General features: G+C 39.0%; 1 protein-coding gene and 1 long non-coding RNA gene across 2 annotated transcripts in view; one reads left to right on the top strand and one right to left on the bottom strand.

Annotated features, from left to right (window-relative positions):
• Positions 1-2,993, top strand: part of LOC135939449 (uncharacterized) — a 35,582-nt gene extending 32,589 nt beyond the window's left edge. The window contains exon 2 of the long non-coding RNA XR_010574740.1: positions 2,169-2,993. This is a non-coding gene — a long non-coding RNA (uncharacterized LOC135939449). The remainder of the gene's footprint in view (positions 1-2,168) is intronic.
• The window catches only part of wge (winged eye), a 106,450-nt gene that overhangs the window by 75,541 nt on the left and 10,290 nt on the right, over positions 1-20,619 (bottom strand). The gene's annotated exons all lie outside the window — the stretch shown is intronic.

The raw sequence follows: 20,619 nt of genomic DNA, 5'->3' as shown, positions 1-20,619 counted from the left end.
GAGTATGGTGTAGAATATTTCAACACACTAAAAGTGAAAATTGAAAGAGACGTTTTTGTACCATGAAAATGTATCTTTCTTAAGAAGCTTCCTTAACATTTTTTTGGCCATAGCAGGCGTGCTGAAGAATTCTAGAGCTTAACATTATCAGAAACCTGAATGCGCTGGCTCGAAATGTGCATCAGTTTCTTGATATGCACGAACCTGGAATTCAATAACCTTAGAAATAAAATCTATTTTGTCTCCTAAAATAGACTCTACGCTTTAATAGATCATTTAGGACCGACTTTTTGCTCTGATAGCAAATTTTATGGTTTGATTTAGGGCTCTTTGGCTCATAAAATTCAGCCATAGAATATTCAGTTAAATTATTTTCCGTTATTATTGTTCTAGCGCCGATGAAAGCATCATCTTGGAAATCCTGATAAGCTCTTGTCAGTTACATTTTGTCTATTTGATAGATTTGCCTTGTTTTGGAGAATTTAGTACATCTGCAATTGCATTCAACTTCAATTTTAGTATCGAAGAGACAATAAGTGATGTAAATTGTGAGAGAATGAGCATAAACTGGGCAGTCGCACCGTTTAAATTTTTTTAAAATTTATTTGATGTAGATTTAATTTCCTTCATATAGCCTGTACAAGTTCTGTCGTTGTACTATTAAATTTGAACCATAACCAAGGTAGCACGATGTTACATATGCGGTCTAATATATAAAGAAGGAAAATTATGCAATATCCAAACGCATAGCTATACAAACGCTTATTGTTTAATCATATATTTATACCAAAACATTTTGTTTTCACTCAGACATTTCAATTACTAAATTACACACATCAGCATAGAAGAGACGATTGCAGGAAAGAAGATAAACACCAATTTAGAGCAATTATTCGCCTGAAAGCTGGGCGCTCTTAATCAATGCACCGCCATCCTTCGGGGCTGGCTGCAGCTGCATGATAATAATCTCCCTCTCTTATTTTCCTTTTCGTAACTATGCGGTCCTCAGCATGGAATCAACTTCGCTCCGAGAGCTCAAGTGCTTGCTATGGGGCTCATATTTATATAAGTTGCTTTTTGCTTCGCTCAGAACGTGACATATAAAGATATTGAATTTTTACGTGAATTTTTGTTTTAGCGTTGTGCATAGGTCAATGATATAACCAAGAACCCGGAAATAATTGTATGGGACGGGGAGGCTTAATATTGTTTATTAAAATGCGCCACAGAAAGAATATGTAGAAAAATTCAAAATAATAAATTCATAATCGGAACTTCAAAAATGTTAATTTTTAACATTATTAAATAAAAGAAAGTAAAATAAAAGCAAATTTTAAGCTACAAAATTTACGGCTTCAACTGTTTTTGATGAAATACTATGTACTACAACTAGTTATTTATTTATTAAATCAAACAACGGGATATCCAGGTTACATTTCCTGCATTGCATGCGCCTGAGCTTATTCTGACACACATGTTTATCTGAATCAATGCCAATTTTTTAAATCGGAAATTCCCAGTTGGCCAGAGCAATTTGAACGCATCGCAGGCATTAGCAGCAGCAGTGGCGGCAATAAGAAGGCGACGATGTGATTCGGGCGCCTAATTAACCGGCCCAATTGCGGCACAGGGCGAAATAATTAATAATTCTCGGGGCCGACCGCAAATAAGGCGGGCGGCCGAGCCGGCGAGAGGCCGCTCGGCGAGGGAGGCGAGCGCGCGTGTTGTGCGCCGAGTGTGTTAAATGCCACCTGTTTTTTAGTTGCAGGGAAAAAAACGAGCCAGCCAGCGAGCCGGGAGCACATGATGCCGAAGGGCGGCGCCGCGAGTGGGGCGGGGCCACGGCGCCGCCACTATTGGCGCACCGCGCGACGGGCGGGCAGTCGGTATCAAAATAAAAACACAGCCGGATAAACAGCAACTCCCAAATAAAAAGACGACGCGGCGGCCGGGATATTAAAAATAATCATAAAAGAGCCCGAGAAAAACAGCCTTCCCCTCAAACGAGTTTCTTTTAAATATCTTGATGTGCAATTTCTCGGCTCGAATTATGGCTCAGTTTGGCCCCCGACAATGAAGAGCCCGGCCAAATTAGTGCGGAATGCTTTTAATTTTGTGCGAAACTAGATATTGCTCTAGACTAAATCTGGATAAAAATTCTGTTTCAGGTTCCGAGCCCAATTGGAGGCGTCTCAGGATTCCACGAGCAGCAGAAGGAAAGAAATGTGAAGCCAAGTTCAAGGTTGACGAAACATAGAAAAACGTGGCAGAGCGAATGCCAAGGGACACACTGCCAGCTCATGTGTCCGATAAAATGAAGCGTGAGATTCTTTTTGAACCGTGCGGTCGCTCAGGCTGCAGCCGCGCGCGCGCCCGTCGAATTGGCCGAGAGTCCGAGGAGCCGCGCTGCCGAGGGACGAAGCGCCGCTCGCCGTCAACACAGACCCAGGAATCCGCTCACTTCTCGCACAGCTCTCGCTTGTAAACCACAACGATTAAGATCGATTCCCAGAATTTTAAGCGATAGAAACAAAATTTAACCAGGGAAAAATCGCATGAATGATTTGATTTTTCGCATTTCAGAGCTCAACCAAGTATATCAAGTGATTTTGTATTTTAATTTATCTAGAAATGCATATTTTTACCATCTGTCTAAATGGACGATCGGGGCAGTTATGGAATGATTTCTATGCTGCTTCAGTTAAATCACAATTAAATTAAATTCTTGATTGAAATGCCAAATACTTTTAAGAATTTAAATCTGATTCATGGTAAGGCTGTGATCATTGATCTCATTCAATATGAGTGCAACGCAAGTATATAGTGAACATTTTCACTATTTTATTAAATTTTTATCTGCATCAATGCTGGTGTAGATTGTGATTGGTGAAGAGTTCCTAGTAGATATCAGAATAAGTGTTTGAATATTAAAAAATCATTTTAAAATTTCAATTTTGTTTGTGAAGCAATAAAATGACAAAATCAATAAACAATTATTTTATTTCGGGAAGTTGGTACATTGATTTCCACCCTCAGTTATAAAAATGTTTTATCTCACGCAATATAAATTGTTGAACTTAATCGCTATAGGGCTGAACTTAGATAGCACACCTGTTCAAAAGCACGAGTGCGAGCTCATATAGTGGTTAGAAATTTTTACAGGGGTAACGAGAACCCTCTCCGTTTTAGCGCTTGCATTTTAATCAGCGATTCCAATCGCTGCGTGCAAGATTTCACGAATCTATTATGCAGCTAAGTGCGATAATGACTTTTCCTCATTTAACATCAGGTGTGAGCGACAGACAATGGACCCAGGAAGTCTGCATTACCATCTGCTTTGTCGCTAATTAGCATGCAAATGTTGAGGGTTTGTTGTTTAATATTATGTTGAGGTGTGGATCGCTATTTTTAACCATGAATTGAATTAGCAGGCACTGATTTAATTAAGTTTTCAATGTGAATTACTCAGGAAACCACGTAAAAATCATACTAATGAACTTATCATTGCAAGAAAAATTAGTATCACGCTATCGGTTATGGAACAGTTATTTCTATTTTTTTTAAATAACTTATATATTCGTTTGATCGATCTGTATTAGATTGTGGTAGTGCATATTTTAAAATATTTTTTCCTGGCGTTAAGAGTATTTTGAACCATAGCTGACACTACTTGTGTGTTATCGATTCGATCGAAACTGATTAATGTTGTCTCACAATTTTTTAAATTGACAAAGTAAAAGAAAAACAGGAATTGGTAGAAATCAGTAAACAAACTGTGCTTGCTCGTTTACAGGCGTGTTTCACACTAAAAAGCGAGAGGCGAGAGATGCGTTGGCGATAATTGTGCCAATTAAATAGCAGGTGATCACGCACCCGGACAATGAGACGGGCAAATAAATACACACAAAGCACAAATACGCAAGCGAGCGGACGAGCGACCATCGCACCTCTCGTTGCACGGATTTCAAAGCAAACAGCGCAAAACAAGGGCCTGCAGGGCCCAAAATGGTTGCACGTCACTCACGATACACTTTTGAATCAATAAATCTGATAATTCTGACTTGCGGCTGGAAAATATCAGCTTGTGAATTGCGCCGACAGTGTTGTTCGACACCAGAGTAAATACGTGATGCGGAACAATGAGGTGACGAGCAAAGCAATAATTCCACAAATCAACGCTCCTTCCCAAATCAACGGTGAAATGGGAAATAAATTGGCTTTGCACGCACTCTTACTAATTCGAATTGCGAAAATTTATTTTTCATGCGCGTCAAAATCATTCAGTTTTGTTTCGTTGTCGTCACGGCATGGCAATAGCAACCATTCGTGAACTGTATAATATGTATGTGCTGTGCATACCTCGGAGCACGGGGAGCTGCAAAAGACCGCCCAACAATGGGGCAGCGATCTCAATTAATCGACATAATGTTGGTGCGGTTTGGCGTGAATGAGGAAAGGGTTGCGAGAGAGCGAGTGAGGCGCGCATTTACGATTACAAAACGGCGGGCTTAGCAACATGATCGCAGCACCCTCACGCGGCAGCACTTTCCCTACACCCTCTCGTCGTGTGTGTGTGCGAGCGGCGTACACGTACATGACTCACCCCTACATACGGCTTTTGCCATTTCGCCAAATCCATTGAAAACCCCGTTTGCACCACTTCACGAAAGCAAATCCTCGCGAAATCGACTTTTTTTGTTCCAAATTTGTTTGTTCCTTCTGCAAGCACCGGCGGCAGCAAAAAGGTGGAGCTGAAGCCTCCCTTAACGTGCCTAAATTTTGTGTATCATGAACTGATTTGAAAGGCTGGGAATAATTTTCCAAAATTATTTCAATCCATTATTTTTCTTCAGAATAAAATTCTAACGTTTAATAACAAAGACACGACAACACAAAAGAATTTATGAGATAGAGATTGTGAGACCTTATTTAGAATTGTGATTAGAAATTTCCTTATTTTATTTCAATGAATATTTAAATGCCCCTCAACTCGAGCCATCAACCATATATGTACGACAAAATAATGAAATTGTAAAAACTCTGAATTTAAAGTTGACTACTAATTGTTTTCATGAAAGAAGCGCTCAATGATTCGTTCGTAAAAACGGTAAAAACGCCTACTCTATACAAGAATTTATATTTTGCCATGAATTAGTGATGCGGTGGACAGGCTAAATAGTTGGTAGCAGGAATATCTGGACTATAATTTCCTGTTATTTATTATCCTTAATCTTAAATCCGGCTCCATAAGAAAAATTTGGCTCCTTATCAAAAGTGAAAAATTTGAAGACTAAATCATTAATTAATAAAATTTTGTTGTAATTGAATAGCGCAGTTATTTAGAAATCTTGCATTCGATTGTGTTTCCAACTCATCCAGCAATAGTCGTGTAAATGCCAACTATGCAACACGCGCAACATCAGAATTTGCCTAAGGTGTAGCATGCTGTTCAGATCAGCGCTTTTACAGAAGATTTCTACGTTTTTACAGCCTTTATCAGCATTGATTACTTTATTTCAAAACTTCATAGGTAAGTATTTAATAATGAGTAATACCTGTTCAATTATTCTTAAATGTCATGATATACGTTGTTTTGAAGAAGGAATTTGGACAATAAGAAATAGCAAACGGATCTAGCGGAGAGTATACAAAACAGTGCATCAGCTTAATTGTATGCGTTGTTTTTACGACTACACAACTGGAGGGTGGCTTTACCAGAGAGACGTTGACCCTATCTTGCTCATCACAAATTCATTTTGCCGCGGCAACCCCGAAACGAACCTCACATCAAACGTAGTGCGCGACACACGCGGCCAAAAACAACTGGCACGTCCGCAAAAACGTACTATAATCAATATTAGCCAAGAGCGTACCAATACAGCAGCGGGCAGCTTTTGTTGGTGCGAGAGTCGAATTTGAGTTTGCGTTTGCTGGGGCAATTTCATCTCATTAGAGAGAGGGGGTCACGCACACACACGAAAAATTGATCAGAGAGGGCTAATGCCGCTCGGCTGCGCTAACATTGCTAACCGATGTCGCTGGCTAAATAGTGCGTTATGGCGTTGCTGTTGGGCTAAATACGTACTCTAGCAGTCCACTTTCCATTAGGAGTGATAGGACATCAAAGCCTCATTCATCCCCTGCACCAACACGCTGCTGTCACGGCAAATAATATAAATCAAACAATTGGTCCAAGTCGCACGACATTATGCTGACTGCGAGCTGCATTCTGTGATTTTGATTTGTGTATATGCGCGTCCCACCAGCCGGCTTTCTCGTCCTGCAGCAAATATAGTCCCCAACGCACAGCAGCATGGCAACCTGATTATTTGGTGCACTTGAAAGGCAGTGTTGTAATCAGGTAATCGGATAATTGCTTGCTGCCCCGTGTGCGATGCGACTGATTTGTTTGTTTGCTTGAACCAAGTCTCCGCACCTGGAAGCGGCCGTTTGTTATTTCCCTCTTCAGCAGACCAGGCGGGAAATGTATTCAACTCAAGGGAGCATTTCATGGAAATCAGGCAATATCACTAATAGGATTGATTTTGGGGCATATACATACCGGAATTCAAATGTCCATATTTGTGATGCTCTGATACTCTAAAATTCTACCATAGTGTTTAAGTGCTAAAAATTAGTCGACGTATACTAGTCCATTAAGTACTAAAATTACGAATAAGAAGAGGTCGGCCATTATTTACCGATATAATTATTACTTAATGAATATTTGAAACCTAAAATTATCATCGAAAAATTTTGTGGAGGCAATTGTATTGATGTTTTGTGTAACAATAGGTTTGATTGCATTATTTTTTGTCAGATCAAGAAAAAGTCTTGTCGGCCTGTGCAAAAGGCACAGCTCAATTTATTTGTATCAGTTTGGGCATTCACTTGAAACATTAATTGGCGTATATAGCTATGGAAAATTTATTGAACTAGGATAATTAAAATAGTATTTAAATTTTCCGATCCTTCTTTAAATTCAATAAAAACAAAAACAACATCAATTGATAAGATTTGCTTGCCATAGTTTTTAACTTACATTATAATTATTGTTTATTATCTTTATTACCCATATATGCTCATCAAACATATAAGTATTCAAATGGAAAAAACTCACGTACGATCGCTAATATGGCAAACAGGAATTGAATAAACGCAAAATAGCCGAAAATTGAATAAAATGTCGTCATGTGTCGCACTTGACCGCTAAAAAACTATTTTTGTTAAATTCGTTGATAAATAATTCATTTCATAGAAAAATATTTAAGCTTTGATACGCTAATTTGAAAATAAAAAATTTACGACACATGTATCCAAAAAATATATTAAGCCATACAAATGCAGCGGGCAAATGATATGTCCAAAGAATCATTCCCTAGACGACCCACGTCACACAAACCATTTACCGGAATTTTATTAATTGGAATATACAGATATACTCTTGGCCTAGGAATTTTATTCAACTCGAGCTGCGAATTGAAATAAATTCCAATTTAAATATAACTACCAAAACAAATTTTATTCTTACCAAACATAGTCTGGGAATAATTTAACTTATTATTTATTTTCATGTGGTCAGTGAAACCGGAAAAAGAAGAGACCGTCAATATGAATTTCCCTTTTTTTATCCATGGAGGATCGGCAGAAAGATGTTTTAGATTTAAAAATGCACATTTTATCTGATCGACAGCGAGTAAAAAATTTCCAAGATATAATTTGCCCAGGCAATGATGAAGACTTCCACCATTATTATTACAACCGAACGCACGCAGAGAAAAACCGAGGAATCAGAGCACCATCAAAAATGCATTTCAGCGCCAAATTAAAAAGTCATAAAAACTGCATCAGTGCGTGCCGAAGCCACAGTCTCACGGGCGTGTATATTAAACAGCGGTGGCAGCGGCAGCAGTAGGCGGGCATCAAACAATTATCGACGCATTCAAATCAGTCGCGCCCATCGCTAATTAGCAAGCGCTGGGGCAAAAAGGCGAGCGGGATGCGAACCCGGCACCACCTGCAGCTCTCAGCTGATTGTAATCATGGTGCTCTGTCGCTCGCTCGCACACGCTGGCTCGCTCTCTCGCTTGCTCATCATCACAATGCGTTTTAATAATGGAAAAGGGGGGTTGATGGTCCGTCGGCGGTGGTCGCCATAAACGGTGGCGGCTCTGTGATTGGGCCTGCATCATCATCGCATCGCAATGCGTGCGTGTGTACGCAGCTTTTTGAATCGCCATGTGTGTATACTACCGCGCGTATGCATGATGAGTGCGTGTGTTTCGCACACACATGCGTAGTATTGCCGAAATTTCGCCCCCTTTGATTCGGCGGTCCACCCACCCCGCGGCCCACCCCCTGCTGCTGCTGCTGGAGCCATCATCGTGCCTCTATAATAATTTATGCGCGCGTAAATATAATTTCGATCATCAAGGCAGCGCCCATTAATATTCATTCATCAGCTTAGCGAATGCGTGCCCGGACGAGCCGAGCCGGCCGGCAGCTATCGTAGTTGTTGTTGGTGCGGTCAATTATTTTTGGGCGCTTTCCAGCACCAGTGCCATTGCCGAACGCCGGACAATCAATCGACGTGAAATTTGCCGCACTATGGCCGACTTTCAATCGCGTCGGCCATCATCCCGCGTGCTGCATGTTACGCCACGCGCGCGTATGCGTATTTTGGCGTGTATTGCAGTTATTTTGCAGGCTAATTTCAATACGGATTCTGTAGTACTAGTGTGACTTTCATTCATAAATTATAATTCAGAGGCCTATTCCAAATGCGGACTGGTCAATGGCGCGGCTCTCTTGGATCAAATGATTACAATAATTTGTGTTTCTTGCCCACGAGCTGCAGCGCTTTGATCAAAGATAATTAAGAAAGAGAGTTGTTAATACGCAGCATAGAAAAAGAGTAGAATTGAAATAAAGTTGAATGGCAATTTACTGCTTCATAAAATTTACATTTTCGCAATTCTATTTAGTTTTATGTTGTTTGCTGACTTAGTATACTGAAGAACTGAAGAGCACATCTTTATTTTTCTCATGAACCTATTTAAGTTGCACAATGTTCCTGTTGTTTATGCTTAGTATTTCACACATCAAGGAAAGAACTACGTTCGATTTTTCTTCACTATTACAGCAATTGCTGTAAGTACTCCTGTTCCATGCGACTCAATGTGCGTTAAGTGAGTAATGAGAAACTAAAAAAGATTTTGCACTTAATTGCACTTAATTATTAGTTTCCTCAACGTCCCATGCATTGTTAGTACGTAATTTCATTGCGTGACTGCAAAGGTCAAATGAATCATTGTAGAATGTAAATTAGGAATAATGGGTAAATTCGCCAGTTGCATAAACCCTAAGTGTTCGAAGCCGCCAACAGATGGCGCCACCGTAGACTTTCGATTTTAAGGCACTTCTGCTGCGATTTCAGACTCAATCTAGCTATTGTGCATTCTTCAATTAATTTGCTATTTTTTGACGTGCTGAAAACCAAAATCGGTTCAGCCAATCGCCGTAGAATCATGAAAAACTATTTTTTGAAATAAAAAATCTTTTCCTACGTTTCTACGGCGAATGGCTGAACCGATTTTGGTTTTCAGCACGTCAAAAAAATCAAATTAATTAAAAAAAGCAAAATAGCTAGATTGAGTCTGAAATCGCAGCGGAAATGCCTTAAAACCGCTTAAAACAAATTTTTTTAAGAAAGTCTGTGGTTGCGTCATCTGTTGGCAGCTTTGGACACTAAGGGTTTATGCAACTGGTCAATTATGGAAAATAATCAAAACAGAATATAAGATAAATTCATTTGCACGATATAATTTGCTCTGGCGGGACATTATATATTTGATAAACTTTATTTAATAAAAATTTAAAACAAATTTACCGTATTAGTGTTACAATTTCAGTAAAAACAGCCAAGAAAGGCGAGAGATTGGACCAAATGAACTCAAATGCCAAAATATGTCATAAAGCGTACATTTACCTTTGGATATTTTTAAATATTGTGTACCATCGTATTTTTTATATGATGTCCCTTACTGAGCTGAGGATTGTAAGGGAAGTACATTTCACTTAAATTGTCCGCAAGCTTTTTTGGAGTCATGAGTTCATAACTCGTGACAACTCTCGGCAAGAGTTGCCAAATTTGCTGGTAGCGGCGCAATGTACACACGAAAATTCGAAAATGCGGGACCGGAAAGTCATGCACACTCATGTAAAAATGCCATTAAAAATCCACCTCAACAGCGGCCGGGGAAATCATCAGGCGGCAATTAGAAGCCTCTGCGAGGACCAATAATTGAAACAAAGCACTTTCAGCCTAATCCGCCTGCGAACAACAAGCGCATTTTATCGGAGAAAAATTACACACACACGGCGGCGGTGGCGGCAGCGGCGAGCGGACTATTAAAAAAGCAGCGGAAAAGGCCGACGCTGCGGTCAATTTGGCGCAGCACAACAAAAACGAGAGCGAATTTGTCGCAGCGACCACGAATAAATCGGAAATACTGCGTAAAAATCAAAGTTTAATTGCTGCAATTGAAAGAGCGAGTTGTAATTGTCACGTGCTGGTCACCCACACGGACCCTCACTGATGCACACACATCCAGCGTGTATTATGAATAAAAAATTGACTTTTTACAGCTAACCGTTCGCGTCCGTTTGTTTGCTAGGGGGTTGTAAAAATGCCGGGCGCGCGTATGCGAAACACAAAACACACAGCCAGCCAGCCCAGTGGATTATGACGGCGGGGCGAGTTTTATGGGAGATTGCCAAAATTCCCATTAAAACGACGCGTGTGCGTGTATGTGAGTGTGTGCGTGTACCAACATGCTGAACAATTAAAAAGGGTCCCCGCCCTGCGTTCGCGCGGAGCACCAAGCAGCCGGGCAGCGATAAAAGTTGGCGAGAGACTAACAGGTTGCAGCAATTCCAGGGGGCGAGCGCATTAAGAAAATCCTCTTATACACAATTCGGTGTGTGGCGAAGGAAATTGGGGGTGTTATCTCGTTTTTTTGCGTTTTATTATCATTCTTCTGACTGCGCGCGAGAGCTATTTTCAATTGGGGGGAGGCTCAATTTTTTTGTATATTAATTCTGCTGCTCTGTTGTGCAAGGCGATGACAAAGGGCGAGTTATATTCACAGCAAGCCTTCTTTTCCTTGAATAACAAGCAGAAATGAGATGATAATAGAGAAGACTACTACTGCCTGCGCTGCTTTTGCTCCGCATTTTAATATGAGGGCTTTCCTCTACAAATGCTTCTGCTGCTGCTGTGTGGGAAAGATGAAGACAAATCTCTTATTCTGCTGCAGCCACTCAAGCTTTTTCACCATACAGTTGGGGTTGAGTGCGAGCTCAGCGCCTTGAGCCTTGTGTAATGAGTAATGAAATATTCATCTCCCAGTTTTAATTCTGGTTGTTTGAAACTGCAACGGAACTGCAGAAATGTTTAAATATTATCCTCTTAAGAATTTAAGTAAGAACAATGTGTAAGAATTAAATTTGTGACGAAATGCATGAGTTTTGATTTTGGTCCTGCGTCAATAGGTATAAAACCAGATAGGATATATAAAACACACACATTGTGCAGGAAAGCTTTATTTTTGTTAAACACTTATAAATGTTAGCAAGAAAATGAACTATATCCACACCGATGAATCAATTAAGATAAATATATAGATAAGATTCTCTGCAACAAAAAATAAATTAGTCCTGTAAATTATTCACTATTTTCAACTTCCCTGTTGTATAGCAAAATACAAGTTAAACCACATTTAAATTTGATCCACTCGCACAATTACTAACTTCCGACTGTTTATTTTGAGCAAAATTTCCTGCTCTTCTTTTCCTCTTTAGACGTCAGCCTTATAATATCGCATCGCTCTCTGCCTGCCACGCGAGTGTACAGCATTTTGTTATATTGAGAAAGCAAACAACAGTGAGCAAAGCGCTTAGAAAAAGCGGAAAGGAAAATATGGCACCTCCTAAATTGACTCCAATTACGCCAAATTTAACTTGGCAACATTCAGTTTTCCACAAAATAATGTATTCTCCCACAATTTCCTTCAAATTTGAATATTTAATGAGTAATTCTTAAAACTAATTTGTAGATTGTATAAGATCAAAACATAAACAGCAAATATTTGATTGGTTATTTTACTAAAAAAATCCTAATTTTTGGTCATGTAAGCAGTGTTGTAAATTCCAAGTAGTGATTTGCTAAAAAAAAAAACATGACAACATACAATTTACATGTTGCTCACAACAGCTTATTTATAGTTGTAAATGGTTGAAATAGAAAATTTTATTAAAGGCACTAAAGCTACCACACAAGAATCTACAATCGTGCCACACACTGCTTATTATTAATAATTATTTTTAATATGAATGCTACCGTGCATCGCACGCGGAAAATATTTGGAATTAATTCCAAGACTAAGAATAACAGTGACAATTTAGTTTTGTAATTTTAAAATGTTTCTATCGTGATAAAATCAAGAATTTCAAACCGCAAATCTTGCAAGACAAAGCAGATAGCTTCCGACCATAATTTAAAACATCAATAACTCAAGATTTCGTAGAAACATCAGCGTGACCACATCATGAAAAACAAAATAAAAATACGCATGGAAAGGAATGCACGTGCAGGATTGATAATATATTTGCCGCGTCGCCAGGTCCGTGGCACACAGCATGATGATAATTTCGGCGCCCAGAGCTGGGGCAATAAATCATCAGCTAATTATGCAAAAAGTGTTCAGCCTTTCCAGGGGCCAAATCACACGGTTTAATTTGCGCGCAACCACAGCCAACATGCACCCGTGCAGCTCTCAGTGCAGAACACCGGCCGCACCGCTGCTTATTTTTATTATTTGGCAGTTGCCCGTCCAGAGAGCCGAATTGATCAGCCGAGAGAACAGCTTTACTAACCCATCGTAGCCCCTTAATTTATACGCTCTGGCTGATGCACCGAACGAACGAACGAACGACCAAAAGCTGCTCGCTCCTGCCGGCTCGCGCGCTGTTTCTATGCCGGAGCACGTTTTCGCCGCTTTTCGCGGGCCAGAGATGCCCATTTTTCCAGCAGATGGATCTGCAACGCAGGTCTACCCTCCCGGTGTCGCTGCGTTTTTTGTACCTTCCAATTAAGTATGGCTCAGGGTATTCACGAAGAGGGGAAACATAAGGTCGTCATCTCTTAGTGAAAAAACTGCGTGCAGGCTTTTTTCAAAACTTCGGATCGTTTTTTAATTAAAAGATCTCGCGCCCGGCAGCTGGCTAGTCGAGCAAATTTTGCCACAGTCATCGTGGTCCGAGACCAGAAATAGCCACCGCTTTTGCAAAACTTTGTTCCGCTGTCCTTTCTTCAAAGTGTCACACGGCGCCGAAATTAAATTGTAGTTTGCAGGCCAATTACCGCGGAACGCCCCAACACTGAGCGCGTTCGCAGGGCTACAGTCGCGCCGTTTATGTTTCGGCTCCTTTTGGGGCCGATTCGCTGCTTGGAACGTGATTAAATTATTAATTTGAGGCGGCTGAGGCGTTTTCAGCTTGCCTGTTCTGAACTGCGCCGCTGCTTGGGAAAATAGAGACACTTTGACTCCACGCCGTGTGCAGTGCCAAGAGATGTATTTAGAACTGCGGTTAGCTCCATGGTTAAGGACCATAATAATATGAATATATACTTTCAGTTTTTTAAAGATAAAATTATATTTTTGCTTGCCTTGTTTTTCTAATCAATTTTTCCATTTCACTTACATCATATTTTTGCTGGAGCAAACTGAGCTAAAATAAGTTTAAACGCGCAAATATTTCAACGCTCTCGAGCGACAGTATATTTAAAAGCAAGGAAAGGTTAAAATTTAATTTTATGATAACATCGTTATCAAAATAATTAAGGCTCTGGATATGATTTGTAGTAGATGATAGTTAAAATTTCGAGAAAATCTATGCAATCTTGCAGCAATCTGTTAAATTTACATTTTTATAAAACGATAATATTCAATTTATATAAAACATATCAACTCAAATTTCTATTCTACCCAAATTGCGACCACCATTTTCTTAGGAGATTCAACAAAGCATTGCAAAATAAACCAAATTTCATTTTTGATTCCCTGCAGTGGCGTCGTCTTTGGATTGACTTTATAATTTTATTTTAATAACTTGACAAAAGTTAGCCCCTCTAATTTTGTTGGATTATGTTACTCAATTAAATGTATTCACTTTATTTTTAACTATTTTAAATTCCGTGGTTGGTAGTGTAGGGGGTTTGAATCAAACTTCTTTGCGTAAATTTATAGCTTATTCTTCTATTAATCATTTGTCTTGAATATAAATTTCACTTAAGAATTTATGGATTTTCAACCTATCCAAGTTTATTCAGATGTCTAATTTTACCAGTAAAACTTGCGAGAGTTTTTCTAATGTTAATAGTATTTTTACTATTTTAAGACAAAGAAAGGAAAATACAAAAATCCATTCAGTTTTCTTAAATTGTTACTAATGTTTAGTCATATTATATTTTAATCATTTTTAAATAATTTCGTAAAACGTTGAAAAGCGCTCAGTTAATTTCTTATAATTTTTTAATCTTGCAAGCGCGTTTGCTCTTTATCACTTTTGCAATTAAATTCTAAGCGAATGACTGTAGTGGCTTCCACCTTAACCTCCAATGACCAAATTCATTTGACCGGCCGCACAAAAGTCAATTTATTAACGGAAAAGATTAAAATTGACAGTCGTGGCGTCGGTCGAATGAAACAACAAAACGCACGCAGGAAAGCCGAAAATGCGCGGCGAATTGACAGCGGCAGACAATTCGTGCGTTTGGAAAGCTTTGTGAAGAATTAGCGATATTCGAAGTGAAAATTTGATCCAAAAAGGTTGGCTGGCTAATACCTTTATTTACTGAAAAGTGCGTACGCATTCAGCGGAGAGGCGCGCGCGTTTACGTTGCGGGGTGCGCGCATCAGCTGAAAACAGTCTGACCATGTGTGCGTGTTATTTTTGCAATACTTTCTTCTTTTGTTGCATGTTTGCAAATACATATATTGGCAGAAATTAAGCCACCCCCGGTATTGGCAAAGGGGGAGTGACACCGGGGTCCCCCACCCCCAATCAATAAAGCAAGTTGGGCTATGTGGACGCTTTGGCAGTGAGAGACCGCCCGCTTCATCAATTGATTTTGCCACCCAACGTCAAACTGCCGAGCTGCGACACTGACGTAAGTGCACTCTTTTAGACGTGTTTTGCAAAGACACGGTTCCGCGGAACTCGCCCTCGTCTTGCAATAAATTAGCGAACATCGCACACACAAGTTTGACCGGGAGGTGACTTCTCTTTGATTTGTCTGGCCTCACCCCAATTAATCAATTTAATATTTACCTTTTTAAGATTTTGTAATTCCTTCCCATAAATATATCAAGCCAAATTATTTGAATGACATTTAAATAAACAAAAATTACAGCTTCATATATTATATCCCAATCAATTTTCAATATCTAGCAAAAGAATAAGATCGATAATTGAAACATGGTGTAAATGTTTTTTTTTATAATTTAGTGATGAACCTTCCTGACCCTGATTCATTTAAAAAAAAATTGCAATTCTACACAACGGAGCGTATAGTTAATTTATAAGATTGAAACAATGTTTAATGATTACTGGCTTGGACTTCATTTTCATCGATTTTCATTCGATTTGCCTGTCAAGACCATCACTACCTTTTCTGCGTTTATCATGAATGTTATTGGCATGAGAAGTGACTCTGAGAGAAGCATGTGCAAAAATTCTGTGCAACATGAACTGTGTAAAGATAGTAGTGAACTACGCCTAGTACGTTTAATATATTTTATATTCTATAATTTTAATAAAACTGATCAAACTAAAGACCGTCATCGGACCTTTGGATGAACGGGATCTCAAGAGCGCATTCAGCCAAGAGTCTTTTATGTAGGGATGTGCACATGCGGGGCAAATGAAAATGATTATACTTAATGTTTATTTCCAGCAGAAATAATAGCCTCTCGCTACCACCAACATCAGAAAAAATCAATAAAAATTGTTGCTGCGCATTAATTATTGACTAATTTTGAGTTTTTATTAAATGAAAATCATGCTTAATTGTTTGATACAAAACTATTACATAAAAGTGTCATGGAATTGGTTTTTGAAAAATACAATAGGGAAAAGAAATGAATTGATAGTATAGTATGTATAAGCACTCACTCAACCACCAGCTAGCTGAATAAATGAAATTTTATCTGTTATTATTATTTTATTTTGTCATTGTATATTTATTTTTGGCTGGGTTTGAACTGGTGCTTAAAAGTTTGTAAATATTTTACATAATCATTCAACCTTCGTCGTGTGCCAATTTATCGCGCTTTTTGGTTTTTAAAATGCGAATTAAATTATTCCAGGATTTAAAAGCTTTGGATTCAATAATAACGACGAGAGGAAAATAAATGGCGAGTGGCAAAAAACCATCAGTAAGCAGAAGCACAAGCGAACTTGAAGATAGATTTGTTTTGTTATTGCTCATCAATCAATCGTGGAACTTGCTAGTTTCAATGCCTATTATTCTTTCCGTTCTATTGTAGGCGTCCCGCCACGATTACTCGTGATTGTATTTATTTCTCGCTTGCATAGCCAGATGTCATTATTTTTTTATGATAAGCGTTTCTCCTTAACCCTGAGTAATACTCACCCTTGCTCGCAACCAGTCATGTCACTCTCACGCTCCCTATGTCCAAGAGTCGATCAAGCGAGCAGCAAATAATATTTCTGTAATTCTTATAGACCCGAAGACGTTACCGGGGTAAGACTATTATATCTACTGTGATAACCAGGGCTGGGCATGGGTATTAAGCGGTTTTTTGCGTTTTTTGCAGCTAGTTTCTCCCGCATTTTTGGTGCTCATGAAAAATTACTTAAAAAAAGTTTTAAAAAAGCCCATGAGTCAACAAAAACCAAAAAAACATTACCTCTCCATATAGGGCACTTATTCAATAATATAACCATGAGTTGCAAAAAACCACAAAAACCCGGCAAATATCGCAAAAACCCGGTAAATACCGCAAAAAAAACACTGCACTGCAAGTTTGGGAATCTCCCCGGGAGATACCCAGCCCTGGATGGATGATAACTGTTGCTATGTTACTGACACGCTATTTGCTTAATGTAATTGTTTTAAAATCTATTTCAGTCTAATATTTGAATTTCAATAAACCAACTACCAAAGGCGGGAATTCACATATTTGATTCTGCTGGAAGACACCCCCACACTATCATTCTTGACATTGCTAAAACCTCAATGTGAGAGGATTTTATAAAATGAATATCACAAAGCATTACGAATAAAATTATTTTTGATTTCCGTGAGCCAATTTGGATATTCAAAATTTAAGGATGGAGCAGAAAACAATCTAATCGATAAGCAACCCTCACTGCCAGATTAAGTAGGCTAAAGTAAATAAAGCGAGACGACGAAAGGTAAAATCCGATTTCTCCAGCGCAATGTGTTGGGTGTGTGTGTGCATTTGCATTAAACACAATTTGTGGTGCTTCGCGTCACGCTTTAATTCAATGCACCCCCTTTGAATAGGCCGGCCGTCATATATAGCGGCGCGATCAGCAAAAACTCATTCTGTGCTGAATTTGTATACGCGCACGGCGGCTGGCAAATCAGAGTCGGCGTGCAGCCATACGTCGTCCGACGCTTGGTCGGTCGGTCGGTAGGCCTAGTGCACAAAAACGTTTCCATTCACTTGGCACCTGCTCGTCACAACGGCCGCCCGTGCACACGGCTTGATCTCAATTATGCAGCGCAACATATTGCATCAGTGTTTCATTCAGCGGGCTGCTTCAAACGCATTATATATTATTTCGTGTAAAGTGATCACGGCATGCCGCAAAGTGCATTTCAAGAGCACGTACATGCACGCTCCAGGCAGCCTGCGAATTTGCATTTGAAATTTTCTCATCAGCACTGTCTGCGGGATTATAAGGATAATAGTGCTCCGGCTTTTTGTTCGTTCTGAAGAATTTGCATAAATATTGGATATCTTATCTTGATACGAAATAACGCTTAATTTGTTTGTTAATTATTCTCGACAAAGGTATGGTTATTTTTTATCGATTTTAAAAGATTTGGAATTTATTTTTCCTTTGCAATTAAAATCGCACTGTTGTGACTGGATGCTTCGAACCTATCAAATTGAGAAAAGTGGCAGTTATGTCGACAAATTCAACTTGCTAAGGCTTATATTAACTCATTTTGAACTATAATGAACACTAATTGCCATCTTTGTGAGATCAAGCAAAAATTATAAACAGATCTTAAAAGCAAAACCAATTTATTTATAATTTTCTTAAAAATTACACGATTTGCACATGTTTTTGCACTTGATTTTGATTTCAATTATTGTCACTGTATATTTATCTCATTTATCGGACTGTGTGCTATTTATGAGCGAAATTCTCCCCTTAGCGAAATAAACTGCGGTTTTAAAAAAGCAAACAGTGCTCGCCGTTTGTAAAGCAAGCAAACTTTGGAGCCCATTTTCTCGGATAATTATGCGGCAATCTGGAAATTTTAGCTTTTAGATGTTTTTTTAAGAAAGAATGCAATGCTATCCTAGAAAAGGCAGCATAATCCATTGAAAGCTCTGTTCAATATTTGTTACAATATTGTTATTTGATCACTGTTTTTAAGTGACATGGTGATGATAAATTGTATTTTTGAATCAGTTAGTGGTTGATAGAGATAATTGCTTGCAGTTGCTGGTACAAATGAATAAGAAAAGTGCTATAGTAAAAGAGGATTCCGCAAATGAAAATAATAATTATTTAAAATTTTCTCGTAAAATTAAAGCCCATATATATGGCTGATTTCAAATCCTCTTGTCGGTATTTTACGATAATTTGAATTTCTCACGTAAGTTTGGAGCTATGAAATTTACAATGTTTTTATTTGTTGAAAAAATTTCAAGCGGGGAGTGTTGATTTCCCAAATATCTGTAGCGGTACAACAACGCGGTCCTGCTTTTTGTTGGAAGCCAACAATTGTCGGCGGTTTGAATTATTGTAATTTTGCATTATTGTTTAACAGCAGAAAGATGATTTTAAAATAAGAATTCAGTTTTCGTCCGTCAGCCACACGGTGCTGACGTGATTCGTTTAATAGTGCAGAACCCGATTCAAAGGGGTGAGTCCAACCGTCAGTTAAACTAAAGAATTTGTAACTTATTATTGTAAACCATTTCAGTTCTTGTATTTGATTAAGCATCCGATCGGATTTGCAACTGTAACATAATACACCAACCAAATTCTTCATCTGAATTCATCGGTCTTCATCATTTCAACCCTTCTATCTCCCAAATTGGTGACCCCGACGTGACAGTAACGCAGCCAAACTATTTCAAGTAACCCAGTCAAGCCATTTCAAGATGCGAATTCGCCGGACACCAGCAAGCTCGGAAGCCCACTGGTTTCCTTAAACCCGGCGAACGCAAGCACCAAGAATTTTTTATTGGAGACCGATTACCGTTACACAAAATGGACTCACAAACTGCCAATCGCAAGTTCAAGAATTTTTCGGGTACAACAATCCCAAAATTTAAATCCGCAACAATGCTGATGAGCAGCATGACAAGAAGTAACCGTTAGAACGCAAGAATTTTCAACAGTAGTCATCAGCATCAACCAACAGTCAAGAGTAACAATTGACCATCGCACCAGCTTGAAGAATTTTTCAAGTTTATCCCCGTTCGTGTCAGCGGCCGCGATAATTTCGCCTAAGAGCCTCCCTGTCTGTGTGGAGTAAGGAAGTCTGGAGAACTTCCCTTGGCCGGCAAAATGAGAAGAAAAATGAAGAATTTTGATGCGAAGCAGTAACTGCGTCCGCGTAGGGCCCACGCGAAAGAACAAAAGACGCCTAGTTCTGCTCGACTAATCACAAAAAGGTTTGCCTCATTTGACACGGGTTTAATTCGGTCGCGATTGAGTCTCCATAATTTAAAATCAAAGACAAAATGTGTCACCCAAAGTATTTTCCTTTCTGCTGATAAACGAACTCGTTTAAATTTCAGACCAAAATAATTTCAAACTCGCTGTCCTCGCTGTTGCATTTCTTAAAGTGGAATAGGAGTTCACGCTCCTTTTCATTTGCCCTTGTCTGAACAATGCGTTCGACAATTCCCGTGCAACAGAGTGTACAGTATGACAAAATATTAGATTTTTGGTAGTTGATGATTGCGGCTGATCTGGAGCGCAAAGCTCGATCGACACCGCGCAGTGCAACACCAATGTGCTGGATTAATTACGGCGATTCAAAGTCGGTCCAGTTAAATTTTTCTTGGCTTTCCAAACTTCCAGTTATCCAACATTTCGAGGAAAATTATTGCAACAATAACATATTGCAATGCTAATCAGTATTGGTGTAATGTAGGATTAATTTGCCTCTACAATGGCCAAGCTGCAATAATCATAATAAAGACTTCATCAATTTTCTCAACAATTTACAAGAGGCTTGATCGGTATTTCTTGCAGATTTCAAATCTTCATCTCCTTGCGATCTATCCAACCGTGCGTCATGTCTTGCAAAGAAAA

The sequence above is a fragment of the Cloeon dipterum genome, chromosome 3 (assembly GCF_949628265.1).
Source record: "Cloeon dipterum chromosome 3, ieCloDipt1.1, whole genome shotgun sequence".
NCBI classification, from domain to species: domain Eukaryota; kingdom Metazoa; phylum Arthropoda; class Insecta; order Ephemeroptera; family Baetidae; genus Cloeon; species Cloeon dipterum.
This window is presented reverse-complemented; position numbering and strand designations above follow the sequence as displayed.